The 15,573-nt window shown below is 37.6% G+C and overlaps 1 long non-coding RNA gene, 7 other non-coding genes and 5 pseudogenes across 8 annotated transcripts; 1 reads left to right on the forward strand and 12 right to left on the reverse strand.

Moving 5' to 3' along the window:
• Positions 1-2,409: 2,409 nt before the first annotated feature.
• Positions 2,410-3,540, forward strand: LOC117416305 (uncharacterized). The gene is made up of 3 exons (XR_004546539.3): positions 2,410-2,649; positions 3,317-3,350; positions 3,459-3,540. It is a non-coding gene; the product is annotated as an uncharacterized LOC117416305 (long non-coding RNA).
• A 9,023-nt stretch (positions 3,541-12,563) lies between these two features.
• Positions 12,564-12,672, reverse strand: LOC131716302 (5S ribosomal RNA; annotated as a pseudogene).
• Positions 12,673-12,786: 114 nt separating this feature from the next.
• On the reverse strand, positions 12,787-12,905 carry LOC131713251 (5S ribosomal RNA; annotated as a pseudogene).
• A 100-nt stretch (positions 12,906-13,005) lies between these two features.
• Positions 13,006-13,124, reverse strand: LOC131718139 (5S ribosomal RNA). Its single transcript, XR_009317035.1, has one exon. It is a non-coding gene; the product is annotated as a 5S ribosomal RNA (ribosomal RNA).
• Positions 13,125-13,224: 100 nt separating this feature from the next.
• LOC131720814 (5S ribosomal RNA) lies at positions 13,225-13,343 on the reverse strand. Its single transcript, XR_009319711.1, has one exon. It is a non-coding gene; the product is annotated as a 5S ribosomal RNA (ribosomal RNA).
• A 114-nt stretch (positions 13,344-13,457) lies between these two features.
• LOC131714195 (5S ribosomal RNA) lies at positions 13,458-13,576 on the reverse strand (annotated as a pseudogene).
• Positions 13,577-13,676: 100 nt separating this feature from the next.
• On the reverse strand, positions 13,677-13,795 carry LOC131712866 (5S ribosomal RNA). The gene has a single exon (XR_009314754.1). It is a non-coding gene; the product is annotated as a 5S ribosomal RNA (ribosomal RNA).
• A 100-nt stretch (positions 13,796-13,895) lies between these two features.
• On the reverse strand, positions 13,896-14,014 carry LOC131710635 (5S ribosomal RNA). The gene has a single exon (XR_009312517.1). It is a non-coding gene; the product is annotated as a 5S ribosomal RNA (ribosomal RNA).
• A 100-nt stretch (positions 14,015-14,114) lies between these two features.
• On the reverse strand, positions 14,115-14,233 carry LOC131718140 (5S ribosomal RNA). The gene has a single exon (XR_009317036.1). It is a non-coding gene; the product is annotated as a 5S ribosomal RNA (ribosomal RNA).
• Positions 14,234-14,333: 100 nt separating this feature from the next.
• LOC131718141 (5S ribosomal RNA) lies at positions 14,334-14,452 on the reverse strand. The gene has a single exon (XR_009317037.1). It is a non-coding gene; the product is annotated as a 5S ribosomal RNA (ribosomal RNA).
• Positions 14,453-14,552: 100 nt separating this feature from the next.
• LOC131713542 (5S ribosomal RNA) lies at positions 14,553-14,671 on the reverse strand (annotated as a pseudogene).
• A 100-nt stretch (positions 14,672-14,771) lies between these two features.
• On the reverse strand, positions 14,772-14,890 carry LOC131718142 (5S ribosomal RNA). The gene has a single exon (XR_009317038.1). It is a non-coding gene; the product is annotated as a 5S ribosomal RNA (ribosomal RNA).
• A 114-nt stretch (positions 14,891-15,004) lies between these two features.
• Positions 15,005-15,113, reverse strand: LOC131716044 (5S ribosomal RNA; annotated as a pseudogene).
• Positions 15,114-15,573: the final 460 nt, after the last annotated feature.

A 15,573-nucleotide genomic window follows, 5' to 3' on the forward strand; every position in this document is an offset into this window, starting at 1 on the left:
GTAGCGATGGCTCCTCTCCCTCTGATGCTGGAGACAAAACCAGCAGGCATTCTCCCTCTGCTGGTGGAGACGGTAGCGATGGCTCCTCTCCCTCTGATGCTGGAGACGGTAGCGATGGCTCCTCTCCCTCTGATGCTGGAGACGGTAGCGATGGCTCCTCTCCCTCTGATGCTGGAGACGGTAGCGATGGCTCCTCTCCCTCTGATGCTGGAGACGGTAGCGATGGCTCCTCTCCCTCTGCTGGTGGAGACGGTAGCGATGGCTCCTCTCCCTTTGGTGCTGGAGATGGCAGCAGCAGGGTCTCTCCCATATCCGCAGCCAGGTAGTTGAGCACCATGGCTGCGATGTCTGGGAGGGATGCTGGGTGGTGTTGCTGTTCCCAGGCCTCCCAGCGCTCCCCATCTCTTGCCCACAGGAGGTTGATCACTGCAGGGAGGGCTTCCTCATAATCCCTCCCCGGCTCCACCAGCCAGTCCCAGACTCCCTCAGAGGAGAGTGCATTCGTCCTCTTTGGAGGATGCAGGTCCTCCCTCACTGGACGCTCTGGCTCCTCTTTCTCCTGCCATGGAGGGGGTTGGTCGGGTGCTATGTGACCCACCTCCCCAACAGCGAAGCACCACTCCTCACCTTTCAAGCAGGTGGGGCAGACGTCCAGCATGGTTGAGCTACAGTGGGACCTGCGACCGGCCCCACGCTGCTGTAGCTGCTGCTTCCTCCGTCCGCTTCTTCCCATATTTTTTTTTTTTTTTTTTTTTTTCCCCCAAAAAACACACAAAAACACTTTGAAAAAAAAACGAACAAAAAAACGAGCTTTTCTTTCCTGGTCCGGCTATTGGAGACGTTTGTTTTGTCCCACACAGGACACCATATGTGACAGTCTGGCTCGCAGTGGTGTGGTGGATGACGTCACGGACCAGGAAGTAACTGACTCCAAAACAGTGGATGGGCGGGTGAAACCGAGTGCAAAAGCACTCGGCGTATTTAATAATAAACAAACAACAGATTTAAACAAAATACAAACAAAAGGGCACGAGGGCCAAACGAATAAATAAACAAACAAGTAAGTGCCGTGCTGGATAATCCAGCACGTATTAGCAATTGTTTTTAAATGTTATTCGTTATTCCTTCTCTCCTCTCTCCGCTCCCCGCTCCCCGCTCCCCGTACTCTCTACTCCAACACCCCAACACCAAATGCAGAGAGCTGCAGGTTTATATACTCTGGCCGAGGGATTTAACTAGTTGGTAATTATCTTATTATCCCCCGGCCAGAGTCTGCACGCGTTTGGTAAGGATGCATGACTGTCAGCTATTTAAATAATCAGTAGCTGATCAGCCATGCATCCTCACGGGGTTTTTAAATAATAATATAAGACGCAGCGCTTTTACCCGCGCCGCAAACAAAAATACAAATAATAATAAATAGGGGCGGGACACTCCGCCACACAAACCTATCTTCCTAATAGAAACCTAAAAAACAAAAAAAAATAGAAAGCATTACCTAGGCAGTGTCTCTTTAGCATCTTTCTCCAGACTCTTTTTTTAATACTCATCTTTTGTACGGATGCCAAAAATAAATATTTTCTGAACAGCTTTTTGCATGAATTTAAAACATTTTCATTGTTCGTAGTGACGACTATATGTATTGCGACCAATTCTCCCAGTCATCCAGTCATCCTTTTATTATGACCTGATGTTGTATGGGAAACGCATGAGGTGGCTCAGAGACTGGACACCTTTTTATTCTTTATAACTCACAATTATGATACGGTTTCCTTCAAAGTTAATCTGAAGATACATTAATAATAATGAATGTACGAGGGCACAATATGGAGTCACAATTTTGGGGAAACTGAATAGGTGATATTTATATACAGCTTGGAGTTCTACATAATTAAAAAAAAAAAAAAAAAAAAAAAAAAACCTATCCATCAAAGTGCAGACTTGGGATGTAATGCATGTAATTGCGAATTCAGAGGTTGAGAAGATCACGAACAGGTGAATTTGATTGAGTTGAATAAATAGCAATTGATAGAGGTGTGATTAACATGTCTAAACTTGATAAATACACATGGCAAATTATTTTAAAAACATTAAATACAAACGCAAATACTTGTAGTTCAAAATATTTAAATTACAAAACCAAATGCAGATACTTCAAATTTTGTTTTTAAATGTCTGGTCAGGTGTTAAACTATTACATTTACAATGTATTCCCCCTCTAAATCACAAATATTTTACAGATGCAGCAAGTGTCTTTGCAGAAATGAAAAAGGCACTACACAGCAAAAGTCTACCAATAAAACAGAAACAATATCCTTTAAAAAAGGAAGAAAGAAAAGTACTAAAGGTTAGGGTTAGACCTATGGAGTGGAAAGAACGAACAAAAAACCGGGGGGAAAGTACATCAAGGTCATCATGGAAGAAGAGCCTCCCAGACTTCTGATGCAAGAGACTGATGGGTACAACGGCATCATTCTAATGGTAAAGAAGCCTTGTGGAATAATCCACAAATGAAAGAAGGAACATTCACTCTTTGCCATGCGGATGGTACTCGGTGGCCTATAGAGGATTTTGAAAAGGAACATGCAAGCCTTAGTGAGATTAAGGATGTCTGGAAAAAAACCTTCTACATTGGACACAGACCCATAGGTACCTAAACTTTATAATTAACAGAAAATAAGTAATTGCGCTTGTTAATTCTTCTAAATTCATTATACTAAAATGTGCATGTGGTCTCAGTAGTTTGTCCAATTTGCATATTACATATGTGCCTATCTTCGATATACAAACCAAATCCACACCTATACATTCATATGTCGTCAATTGTTATTTCTGAAGAGGCTGACAGTGACCAGAGCAGGGAGAGCTATGAGACTAAAGAAATGGTAGGGAAGACAGTAAAGATATTTTGGTACTGTTGTTTATGGGACATGGGTGTCCAGTCTTGGTCCCAGAGTAGATTTTATAAGTTTGTTTAAACCAATAATTTATGAATCGGGAAAAAGTTTTCAGTTTGTCAAGCCAATGATAAGATGAATTAGGTAGTAGCGTTCAGTTGGAATGCAAATCTAAAAACACTGTGGCTCTCCAGGACTGGAGTTGTGCATCCCTGATACAAGACCTGACAGGACTACAGAATAGTCCATCGTCAGCACTACAAAGCTGTCATCGTAACATTTATGCATTTATTCGAAAATTATCTTCAAGCATTGACATTACTATCTACCTTTGTGAATACATTATGATGTGGTGAGCATAATCACATTAGGATACATTTAATATTTTGGTCCAATATAATTTTTATTCTTTATTCTAGGAAGAAGTTAGCGGTTTGGAACACTCAATTGCAGGTAAAAAAAACAAATAAACAAACCCCCCGCCCCCCCCCCCACTAAATAATGTACTTTTATGTATTAGTTGAATGTGGTGTGACAGATTTATTTACTGGTATATTGCAGAACAAAAAAGGAACCGCAAAACAAACTATGTGGAAGAGGCAAGTATTGCATTTCTTCAAAACACACATTTTAATCATTGTATCAAGACAACAATTATTCCATTCCTGAATAGTGCCAGAAGTGGATATTGATCTTTTAGTAATTTACCAGAAACATGAAATTTACATCTTTATTCTCATAATCATGGATATTTTCTTTTACGAACATTTCATTTATAGGTTGTGGATTGTGAAGACGTCCAATTTGGTAAGACACTTTGTACTACATTGAATATAGTGTGTGTGTGTCTAATATATATATGCATTTCTTTTGTCCAGACTTAATTGTTTTAATTTATTATTTCAGAAGATCTGACGTTTTCTGAAAGTCTCTGTGAGGTATGTTCAATGGTAGCAATATATTTGAAATTAAACATGATCTACTAATAAATACATCTTTTTAAAAAAAAATCTTATTAAAACTGAGCTTCATGTAATTTATCTTGCATATCTGCATTTCTGAATCTTCCTGTAATATCACATTACGATTTCAGTTTCATCCAGAAAGTTAATCTACTGCAATAGAGTTGTTTAAAAAAAATCAAATGTATGCTACTTCTTTGAAAGCAATAAGACTTGACAATAGAGTAGTCTGTGTGTTTGACTTTCTTGTTTCTAGATACCTTTCTCGTATTGTAACATTTAATTTGTCTTTATTAAACCACCAGATTGCTCCTGATCGACCAAAGGGAGCTGAAGCTGCTTCTGCAGTACCCAACCAGATGCTACAGCCTCAACCTTCCAGCAGTGCAACAGAACTGGATATTAATTCTCGTATGTACAGTAAATCTTCCAGAGATTTTAATTGTATGTATTGTAACATACATCAATTACTTAAACATTAAGTATAATCCATTACCTAAAGCAGGGGGCCCAATCCTGGTCCTGGAAAGCCGATGCCCTCCTGGTTTTTGTTCAAACTGTACACTAAATTGATTAATGGGACCAATTAAGCTTCTAATAAGGGCTTGATTGGTCCAATTAAGTAATTTAGAGCACAGTTGCAACAAAAGCCAGGAGGGACATCGGCCCTCCAGGACCAGGATTGGGCACCCCTGACCTAAAGTATTCCTTTTACCTTTTATTGTTTTAGAAGCATAATTGGTGATCAGTTTAAGTAAGATATCTTGTAACTGAAGCAAATTAACTTTGATCTGATAAACCGTTCTTGATTTTTGTCTTTCAGTTTACATACCTTCCCTATGTAGGTGAAGAGCAAATTAAAGTCTATGAAGACTATGTGATTGGTAGTGGTAACTTTGGAACTGTGTACAGGGGATCCTACCAGGGGACAGTTGCTGCCATTAAAAAAATCCCCATTCAAGGATCTCTGAATGACATAACACATGAGATTCTCGTCTGCACGTGAGTATGGCCTCCTATTTCTTTTCTCATAAGGCTTTGTTTAATTATTTTGACCCTGCCTACAGGAGACTGTAGGATGTAGTATTAAGTTATTAGTATTAGTAAACAAAATAGCTCAAACCATTTAATGGATTTGATTTGAATTTGGTGGGATGGTTAGTGTGTTAGGGAACAACAGATTAATTTGTGGTGACGATATCTATTGTAGTAATGTCATAGAAACCACTTCCACATGTTAGATTGTAGGGCAAATGAACTCTTCTGATGGCCCAGTATCTTAAAATTAGACCGTAGATCCAGACCGTTCCATTCTGTATATATGGACTCACCATGAAAGAATCACTACACAGGATATGATCCTAGAAACTTCAAGGTCATGCCAGAAATCAATGTGGCAGGCAAGGAGGTGGGGTCTGCATCTTATGATTCCTATTTTATTTTTATTTACCCATCCTCACATAGCCAGGGTGATGGCTGTTTCTAAGACTGATAGAGCAATTCTCATTGCAAATGAATACATCCATGGAGCAAGTTTAGAGAAAGTGCTTCATGGAGATGATGCCAATTTCAAGGTATTTTATCATACAGTTCTCAGCAACCCTAATTTTTATCTGACACAGTTTATATTAAATTAATCTTGAACTCCCTCTACATGTTATAGGTACTATACTATAATGCAAGAAAAGTATTCATGATGTTTTATTTTTCCCCTTCAGTTGAATGAAGAAGAGCAATGCTACATTGGACTGGAAGTAGCTCTTGCTGTTGAGTACATTCATTCAAAGAATATAATACATCAGGATATCAAACCAGCAAATATTCTGGCAAGTGTTCATTGATTTAATAGCAAATATTAAAAATGTATAATAAAACGTCAGTAGGCACTGTCAGTATCACATCTGCTGAAAAAAATAATAATGAGAGATGGGTCCCATTTTGAAATTTTGCCCTGGTAAAATTGTTACATATATAATTTGCCGACTACCATTTCATGGTGAGCACCATCTCAAAAGGCTGGACTACTAAAGTGTATTGATTCTGATCAGCATAAAAAGGTGCAATATATTCAATAAATAAACGGTATACGCCTTTAAAATATTGATTATGATTCTCGCTAACTATTTATGTGCCTATTTATTTTTTGTATACATGTTTTACTTGTAAAGTTAGACTTAACACATCTTTGCACCTTTTAAATAATGTGCGTGTATTAACCCAGATTATCTAACAGTTCAGTAGTAATGTAACCTTAACTTCTGACATGCTGTACATATGTTTTGTAGGTAGAGCAACGTTCAAAGAAGGCACTTCTTACAGACTGGGGGCTTGCTAATGTTCGAGATTCGGTGTCTCTAAGACTTGGAAGCAGAACTGTTGCACAGGTAGCAGGTCCTCAGGGTGGAACAGCCCTGTACATGGCGCCTGAATGCATGATCAACTTCATGCAGCCAAGCGTGAAATCTGATGTGTGGTCTTTGGGTGCAACGTTCCTAGAGCTCTTTACTGGCTGTTATCCGTGGAATGTAAACAACTGCAGAGAGCTTAGTAGGCTGCTTTTGACAGAGGCCGTGCCCCATGGCCTATCTAGCCTTAACTCTCCCCAGAAAACAATTGTTTGCCCCTGTCTGAACTACAGTTCTGATCTTCGACCTCCTGTTTCTGAGGTTGTTCAAATCTTTAAAGGTTTAGACATCATCAATTTAGAGCAACGTTATGGTTTTAAGTGGTAATTTGATAACGGTCCCTTTACATTCTGCATTACCTATGAAAACAATGGTAACTTACTTTTAGTGGGGTTTTTTTGTTCATGCTCCTCACTACATAGTTCTTGTCAGAATGTTAACAATGAAGGTTAAAGTTGCAGGTGTGTTAACAGCTGTAGCAACCCTGATACTTTCTCTTTAATCTACAGGATAATGAAAAAAAAAAGTTTTAAACATTAAGGATTCTTGAGTTGTTTAAGAAATTTTTGTTTTTTTGAATAAAACTTTTGCAAACAATTTGAACAGAATTTGAAATGCATATGGAATATGGAATATTTAATCAAGCTGTATTTTGTTCTGGAAGTATTTACTTACATCCAACAAAAATTGTAAAACGCGGAATACAAGTTATCTTATACAAAAATAAATGAATCTATTGAACAAGGGAAATGACTTGTGATGTTTTCTTTATTTACTAGAAATAGTGGGAGCTCACAATCTCGGAGGACATTCATTTATACAGCTGCCGGTCTACACAGTTGTCTTAAAACACCTTTCAAAGTCAATACAGAGCGAAGAAGCTGTAGTTTGTGCAGTAGAGAAAAGTGAACCATTTATGAAACAAATGGTCTGTTCACGAACTTAATTTAAAAAAAAAAAGTCAGGTATGAATGGCTTACATTGGCTGGACATAATGCTTAACATTAATTCCATCCCTCCAGGGCAAGTCTGTCATAGCATGCACATGCTTCAGAAAATGTTAATGGAGCTGCTCTATTTAAGTTTTCTACAGCCAACACTATTCTTGTGCTCAACAACATATAAGAAGCTGTGGCTTCTTCAACTGTTGAACGCCCATGGTAGTTTGCATGCTCAAGCACTGACTCACAAATCTGCCTAAATGCAGCATTCGCAACAGACAACGGCTCTTCTTCAGTGCATGTGAATCGATCAGCATACGTGAGAAGGTCATCATCAACAGAACACAGCATGTTTGTTGTGCCTAGAGAAAAAAAAAACAATGTGAATGGCATTTAATGGTAGTGTTCCCAATTTCCAAATAATAAAGTTAATGGTAATCTGCAGTAAACACATAAACAATCACTTTCTAAGTAATTTGAAGCATTCTTTTTTCCTGCTTATGTTTACGTAGCATTATATCATTTTTAAGACAGTTCTAACTTCAACCACAGATTGTTTCTTATTACAACCATAACAATTAATTCAATGTTAAATTATATTCTTTATTGTTTAAAACTACAACAATATTTACTACGGTATATACAATGCATCTAAAAAGTACCTATGGGTGGTGCAATGTACAAGACCTCTGGTTTCCCAAAGGGACCTGCAGCATTATTCTGTTTCCTGATTTTGTGTCGGTTCCATTCCTTTTGTTCTACAGTCAGTTCATTTTGGATCAGAGAAAGGTAGGAAAACAGCAAGCAATGGCTGTTAAAGGTAGTTATTAATAAAATATACACTTTAAAATGTTTTCACATACCATTACCTTTATATATATATCCCTAAATTGGTCATGGAAAGATCTAAAATTGCAAAAGCTGGTTGCTGTCACGATATATTTATTTTTTTGTCAACGTTCAGTGTGAGGCATTTAAACATTACATTTGTAATTTTCAAAATAAGGCAAGAATATTAAACAAAGAAAATACTTAGATATGAATTGGATTTTGCAGATCAAGTATCTCAGACAGCACCATGGCCTATTTAAAAAAATAAAGTGCCATAAAACTTGTTGATAATATTAATAGTAATAACAATAAATCTGATTTTGCATTTATGCAAAGACAGTTTCTTACTAAAAAAATGGGGATGGGGGCAGGACAGCTGGTAATGTATGACTAACGCATTAAAACAACTAGTAAAATAACAAAATATACTCTTACAAGTACCATGTATTAGGGCCCTTGAATAAAACATGGTATAATACATTATACAATTGAAATGTGTACCTCAAAATGGTTCTGCCATTTGAAGCACTCAGCCCTCTGTATGAAAAGGTTTAACACTATTAGGGCCGCCCCCATGTTATTGAACACGCCGACGGGTTCATGTTTGAAGCCTTTTTACTCAGGCATTGTAAAAGACAACCCTACATGCTGTGTATCTATAGAAAGACGAGGTTGGGGTCTTTCAAATGCCGCTCTCTAAGCTTTCCTGTGAGCGTGCCCTCAATACAGCTCTTTAAAATGCATCATTTGTTTACAATTTATACAGTTGGACAACCTGTACCTGTATTTGATCTAGTCAATAGTGAATATAAACTAAATTACAAATTATGACTTTGAAGCAACAACATGTTGCTAACAAAAACATTTCTATCTTAATTGTATTTTTTTCTATCTTCTTAATTGTATTTTCCCTTCTATTTGTAATTTTTTTCTTAAATTTTTATTCTCAAAAAAAAAAAACTTGCCTGATTATGAACAGACTTTCCAAATCGAAAGCTGTTTGCACCTGATAATGAATCTTCATGTCGGTATCTGAATGCCATCTGCATGAGTGCCACTGTGGTGTTCTCCTGCCCTCCTGTCTGCTCTCATGAGCCTGGGGCAACCTTCAAAACAAGTTAAAGCATTTTAAAAGTTATATAAGGAAGGTATTGCTAAGAACTACAATGTTGGACATTTCAATATTTTTTTTCCTTTAATCAAAATAATTTATATTTTTAACATGTTATTTTGGTGTTTGTTTCTTTTATCATACACTTTTTCATAATTAATGAAAGAACAGCCACACAAATAAGATTACATTTATCTGTGATCAGCAAATGAGCTTATTGTCTGTCTTTTATGAAGCTATTAGGCCTTAATGTAATACAAACCATTTAACGCTGAAACTGCATCCAGAAAATATCTTGCAATAAAGTTCTGTTTACGGTTTGAGGTTCCTGCTTTAATCCAGATCAGATACCGAGAAAACCTATTTGTATAAAGATTTAAAAAAACGTAAGTTACATAAAGATAGATTGATAGATTATAGATAGATGCATGGATGGATACATACAAAAGATTTTTATCAAAGATTTAAAAAATATAAGTGGTTACATTAATGTTTAAATAAAGGTAGAGATAGAAAATCATATAGAGACAACAAAATGAAAAGTTATTTTACAGCATGCGTTTTAAAGCTGATTTTGTTGTACTCATTGTCAAAGCACTTCTGTCTTTGATCTACATGTATATTTATTATTTTCACATACCCATCAATGCAAATGTGAATCCAAATTCCATAAAACCTTAGTTTATCATTTCCTGCAACATGAATACAAAAAAAAATGATTCAATGTTCTTTTAGCGTCTTTGATATATACCCTACTTACAATATGATACTCAGTACTTACCATCTATATGCCAGCTGTCATTGGGTCCGTGACTAAAGTAATTCCTCCTTTCTATTCTTTTTCTCCCTGCACGACGTCTCACAAGACCGCTACCATCCAGCTCTCTCATGAATTCATGGACATCATCTCTATAAAAATAAGGTTATTTATATACATTATACAGTGCCCTAACTAAATATTAGAGACTACGACATATTAGAGAATAGCCCTAACAGCTGTAATTGCAGCTGGAGGTAGTCCTACCCGCTATTACGGGTATTCTCTAATATTTCGTACCATCAAATATTTTGTTAGTGCAATGTATGTACATACATGGCGCGCATATATGTATGTGTATATATGTGTGTCTGTGTGTGTTTCATAATGTTTGCTTCATTCTTCATTAATTATAATTCTATCTAAAGCAAAGAAATCAAACTCTTTTGAGACATAATTGAATAAGTACCATTATGTGTAAAAAAAACAAACTAAGAAAAATACCTTATGAAACAAAGGTGTCAAAAGGAAAAATAACAAAAAGCTCCCAACGTAAGTATTTATCAGGGAGCTATCTATTAATGTACAGAAAATGATAAATACCTGTAGCAAGGCCGGAGACCCTTTCCGTCCCTTATTCTCCTGTACATTGCTCGAATACCTTTGGCTGGTGACCAATGTTTAAGTTCATTCTGGAATATAGAGTGAAATTACATTATATATCATCATCATCATCTTCAGCCTTTTTCAATCCACTGCTGGATGAAGGCCTCCCCAAGATTCACACTATATATATATATATATATATACACACACACACATACAATTAAAATAATTTGTTTGGTAAATCACAGTTTAAAGGTTGTTTTTATTACAAAAGGGATAGCTAGGAAATCTATTGAATACCCCTATAGCCTGACGTATTGCATGCAGTGGTCTGTGATCACTTCTTCGCCTCAATCCCAGTGCTTTAAGAATTCTTCTCAGATGCCTTTCACTTAAAACAGTAAACATAACTTAAGGTTGGCATTAATTACATAGGTGAAACAGAAGAAGATTGTAACTGACATATTAACCTTAGGGGGAGTGTTGAAATATTAAAGATTACATTTTATTATTTTTTTTGTTGAAGGTGAATGATTATTGATTAGTGGTAGGTGAAAGTTTGCACTGTAGTATTAACTGTATTTACTTAAAACAAACATACTGTATTTTCACTAACCTGTTATATCAAAATGAGATGGTAAACTGTATATAAATAAACGTGTGTTGATACAAATCATATGACCGATCACAAACTTAAGTGTTAATCTTTGTTTGTAGTATAAATGTCCTTTCAAAAACCTTGTTGATAACTCAAATATATAAAAGAGTTAATTTATATATTATGCACAAAAGTAAGATAAGAAATATAAATATACTTACGTCATTTTGTGACCACGGGCTTCAAGCATTCTCACGATCTCTTTTTGGGTGTACCCATCATTAAAGAGTTTCAGGATTAGTTGATCTGAAGTACGGTGATAGTGAAGGTTGCTGTAATTTAAATAAATAGAATACACTTTATTTTATGAGGTTAATGTAAATGTAATTTTGAATTATTCGAAAATAACATAATTGCAACCAAATCTAATGTTTTTATTGTATTTTATTATATTACTTTATATGTAGCTAGCTACTATCAATTCAGTAATTCGGACATTCAATTATCTTTAGCTTACTTATTAACACATTATTTTCACGAATATTTACATTAACTCATAAACAACTTTTGAAATTAAAATAAAGCAAATAAAACGGTAAGTGTGCATGTTACTTAGAAAAATATGAGTTATTGGTGTATGTTTTCATTTAAAGGATACGGTTCTGGTTTTCCATCGTCTGATTTTCAACACTGCAAAACACCAGCAACCTATATTATAAAAGTAATTAAAAAATGTGAAAAAAATATACGTAGTTTCTTTAAGGTATTTTCAAATTAACGTACAACACATTGAACTGCACTAACTCACGCTGTCCTATTAAGGTACGTTTGTGTACGTATATTAATATAGGCCTATTTAATTTGTGTATTTTTTATTTTTATTTTTTTTTAAATTGTTCTAGTACACACCGGTCTCTCGAGCAAGTAAAACTGCACTGCTAAACTTCTGTCCAGCTATTCCAGTAACCATAAAAAGGGGGAGAGGATAGTATGGCTTGAAGTGGTCTGACGATTGACTCGAGGAGGGGTGACGATTGACTCGAGGAGGTCTGACGATTGACTCGAGGAGGGGTGAGGTCTGATGTCTGACGATTGAATCGAGGAGGGGTGAGGATTGATTTGAGGAGGGGTGAGGTCTGATGTCTGATGATTGAATCGAGGAGGGGTGAGGATTGATTTGAGGAGGGGTGAGGATTGACTTGAGGAGGGGTAAGGTCTGAGGATGTCCTAAAATGGACACCGTACAGGTGGTCTCCCATCCAAGAACTAACCAAGTCCAACATTGCTTAGCTTCTGAGATCAGACGAGATCAGGCTTATTCAAGGTTGTGTGGCCACAGGCGATTGCAGTTCTGCATTCATGACTTTTATGTTCGGTGAGCTGGGGGTGATTCCTCCGAAATTTCCTTTTGTCCTCCACACATTTCAATTGTAAAATGTAATTACAAAAATGTAATGCCTGCAGCACTTGATATTCCCAGGTGGTCTCCCATCCAAGTACTAACCAAGCCCAACATTACTTAGCTTCTGAGATCAGACTTATTTAAGATGGTGTGGCCGCAGGCGATTGCAGTTCTGCTTTCATCACTTTTATGTTCGGTGAGCTGGGGGTGATTCCTCTGAAATTTCCTTTTGTCCTCCACACATTTCAATTGTAAAATGTAATTACAAAAATGTAATGCCTGCAGCACTTGATATTCCCAGGTGGTCTCCCATCCAAGTACTAACCAAGCCCAACATTGCTTAGCTTCTGAGAACAGACGAGATCTGGCTTATTCAAGGTGGTGTGGCCGCAGGCGATTGCATTTCTGCTTTCATGACTTTTATGTTTAGTGAGCTGGGGGTGATTCCTCCAAAATTTCCTTTTGTCCTCCACACATTTCAATTGTAAAATGTAATGCCTGCAGCACTTGATATTCCCAGGTGGTCTCCCATCCAAGTACTAACCAAGCCCAACATTGCTTAGCTTCTGAGATCAGACGAGATCAGGCTTATTCAAGGTGGTGTGGCCGCAGGCGATTGCATTTCTGCTTTCATGACTTTTATGTTTAGTGAGCTGGGGGTGATTCCTCCAAAATTTCCTTTTGTCCTCCACACATTTCAATTGTAAAATGTAATGCCTGCAGCACTTGATATTCCCAAGTGGTCTCCCATCCAAGTACTAACCAAGCCCAACATTGCTTAGCTTCTGAGATCAGACGAGATCAGGCTTATTCAAGGTGGTGTGGCCGCAGGCGATTGCATTTCTGCTTTCATGACTTTTATGTTTAGTGAGCTGGGGGTGATTCCTCCAAAATTTCCTTTTGTCCTCCACACATTTCAATTGTAAAATGTAATTACAAAAATGTAATGCCTGCAGCACTTGATATTCCCAGGTGGCCTCCCATCCAAGTACTAACCAAGCCCAACATTGCTTAGCTTCTGAGATCAGACGACATCAGGCTTATTCAAGGTGGTGCGGCCGCAGGCGATTGCATTTCTGCTTTCATGACTTTTATGTTTAGTGAGCTGGGGGTGATTCCTCCAAAATTTCCTTTTGTCCTCCACACATTTCAATTGTAAAATGTAATGCCTGAAGCACTTGATATTCCCAGGTGGTCTCCCATCAAAGTACTAACCAAGCCCAACATTGCTTAGCTTCTGAGATCAGACGAGATCAGGCTTATTCAAGGTGGTGTGGCCGCAGGCAATTGCATTTCTGCTTTCATGACTTTTATGTTTAGTGAGCTGGGGGTGATTCCTCCAAAATTTCCTTTTGTCCTCCACACATTTCAATTGTAAAATGTAATGCCTGCAGCACTTGATATTCCCAGGTGGTCTCCCATTAAAGTACTAACCAAGCCCAACATTGCTTAGCTTCTGAGATCAGACGAGATCAGGCTTATTCAAGGTGGTGTGGCCGCAGGCGATTGCATTTCTGCTTTCATGACTTTTATGTTTAGTGAGCTGGGGGTGATTCCTCCAAAATTTCCTTTTGTCCTCCACACATTTCAATTGTAAAATGTAATGCCTGCAGCACTTGATATTCCCAGGTGGTCTCCCATCCAAGTACTAACCAAGCCCAACATTGCTTAGCTTCTGAGATCAGACGAGATCAGGCTTATTCAAGGTGGTGTGGCCGCAGGCGATTGCGTTTCTGCTTTCATGACTTTTATGTTTAGTGAGCTGGGGGTGATTCCTCCAAAATTTCCTTTTGTCCTCCACACATTTCAATTGTAAAATGTAATGCCTGCAGCACTTGATATTCCCAGGTGGTCTCCCATCCAAGTACTAACCAAGCCCAACATTGCTTAGCTTCTGAGATCAGACGAGATCAGGCTTATTCAAGGTGGTGTGGCCGCAGGCGATTGCATTTCTGCTTTCATGACTTTTATGTTTAGTGAGCTGGGGGTGATTCCTCCAAAATTTCCTTTTGTCCTCCACACATTTCAATTGTAAAATGTAATGCCTGCAGCACTTGATATTCCCAGGTGGTCTCCCATCCAAGTACTAACCAAGCCCAACATTGCTTAGCTTCTGAGATCAGGCTAGATCAGGCTTATTCAAGGTGGTGTGGCCGCAGGCGATTGCATTTCTGCTTTCATGACTTTTATGTTTAGTGAGCTGGGGGTGATTCCTCCAAAATTTCCTTTTGTCCTCCACACATTTCAATTGTAAAATGTAATGCCTGCAGCACTTGATATTCCCAGGTGGTCTCCCATCCAAGTACTAACCAAGCCCAACATTGCTTAGCTTCTGAGATCAGACGAGATCAGGCTTATTCAAGGTGGTGTGGCCGCAGGCGATTACATTTCTGCTTTCATGACTTTTATGTTTAGTGAGCTGGGGGTGATTCCTCCAAAATTTCCTTTTGTCCTCCACACATTTCAATTGTAAAATGTAATTACAAAAATGTAATGCCTGCAGCACTTGATATTCCCAGGTGGTCTCCCATCCAAGTACTAACCAAGCCCAACATTGCTTAGCTTCTGAGATCAGTCTTATTCAAGGCGGTGTGGCCGCAGGCGATTGCAGTTCTGCTTTCATGACTTTTATGTTCGGTGAGCTGGGGGTGATTTCTCTGAAATTTCCTTTTGTCCTCCACACATTTCAATTGTAAAATGTAATTACAAAAATGTAATGCCTGCAGCACTTGATATTCCCAGGTGGTCTCCCATCCAAGTACTAACCAATAAAAAGCATTGTACATTGCTTAGCTTCTGAGATCAGACGAGATCAGCCTTATTTTTTTTTATTTATTTATTTATTTATTTTTCTAACATTGTACAATATTTACAACTTGAAAACAAGGCTGTTATGTGTTTTCCTAAGAAAAATATTGTTATAGAGAATTTTTTCATCAAAATGCTCCATTTGTTTATGTTCTACACAGTAATGAAATATATATGAAATATTTCTCTTCACATAAAAAATATACAATTTTACAATATCTACTTTCATATTATGAAACTCCGCCATGTTTCTTC

This window comes from Acipenser ruthenus, chromosome 44, assembly GCF_902713425.1.
Source record: "Acipenser ruthenus chromosome 44, fAciRut3.2 maternal haplotype, whole genome shotgun sequence".
Classification (NCBI taxonomy): Eukaryota; Metazoa; Chordata; class Actinopteri; order Acipenseriformes; family Acipenseridae; genus Acipenser; species Acipenser ruthenus.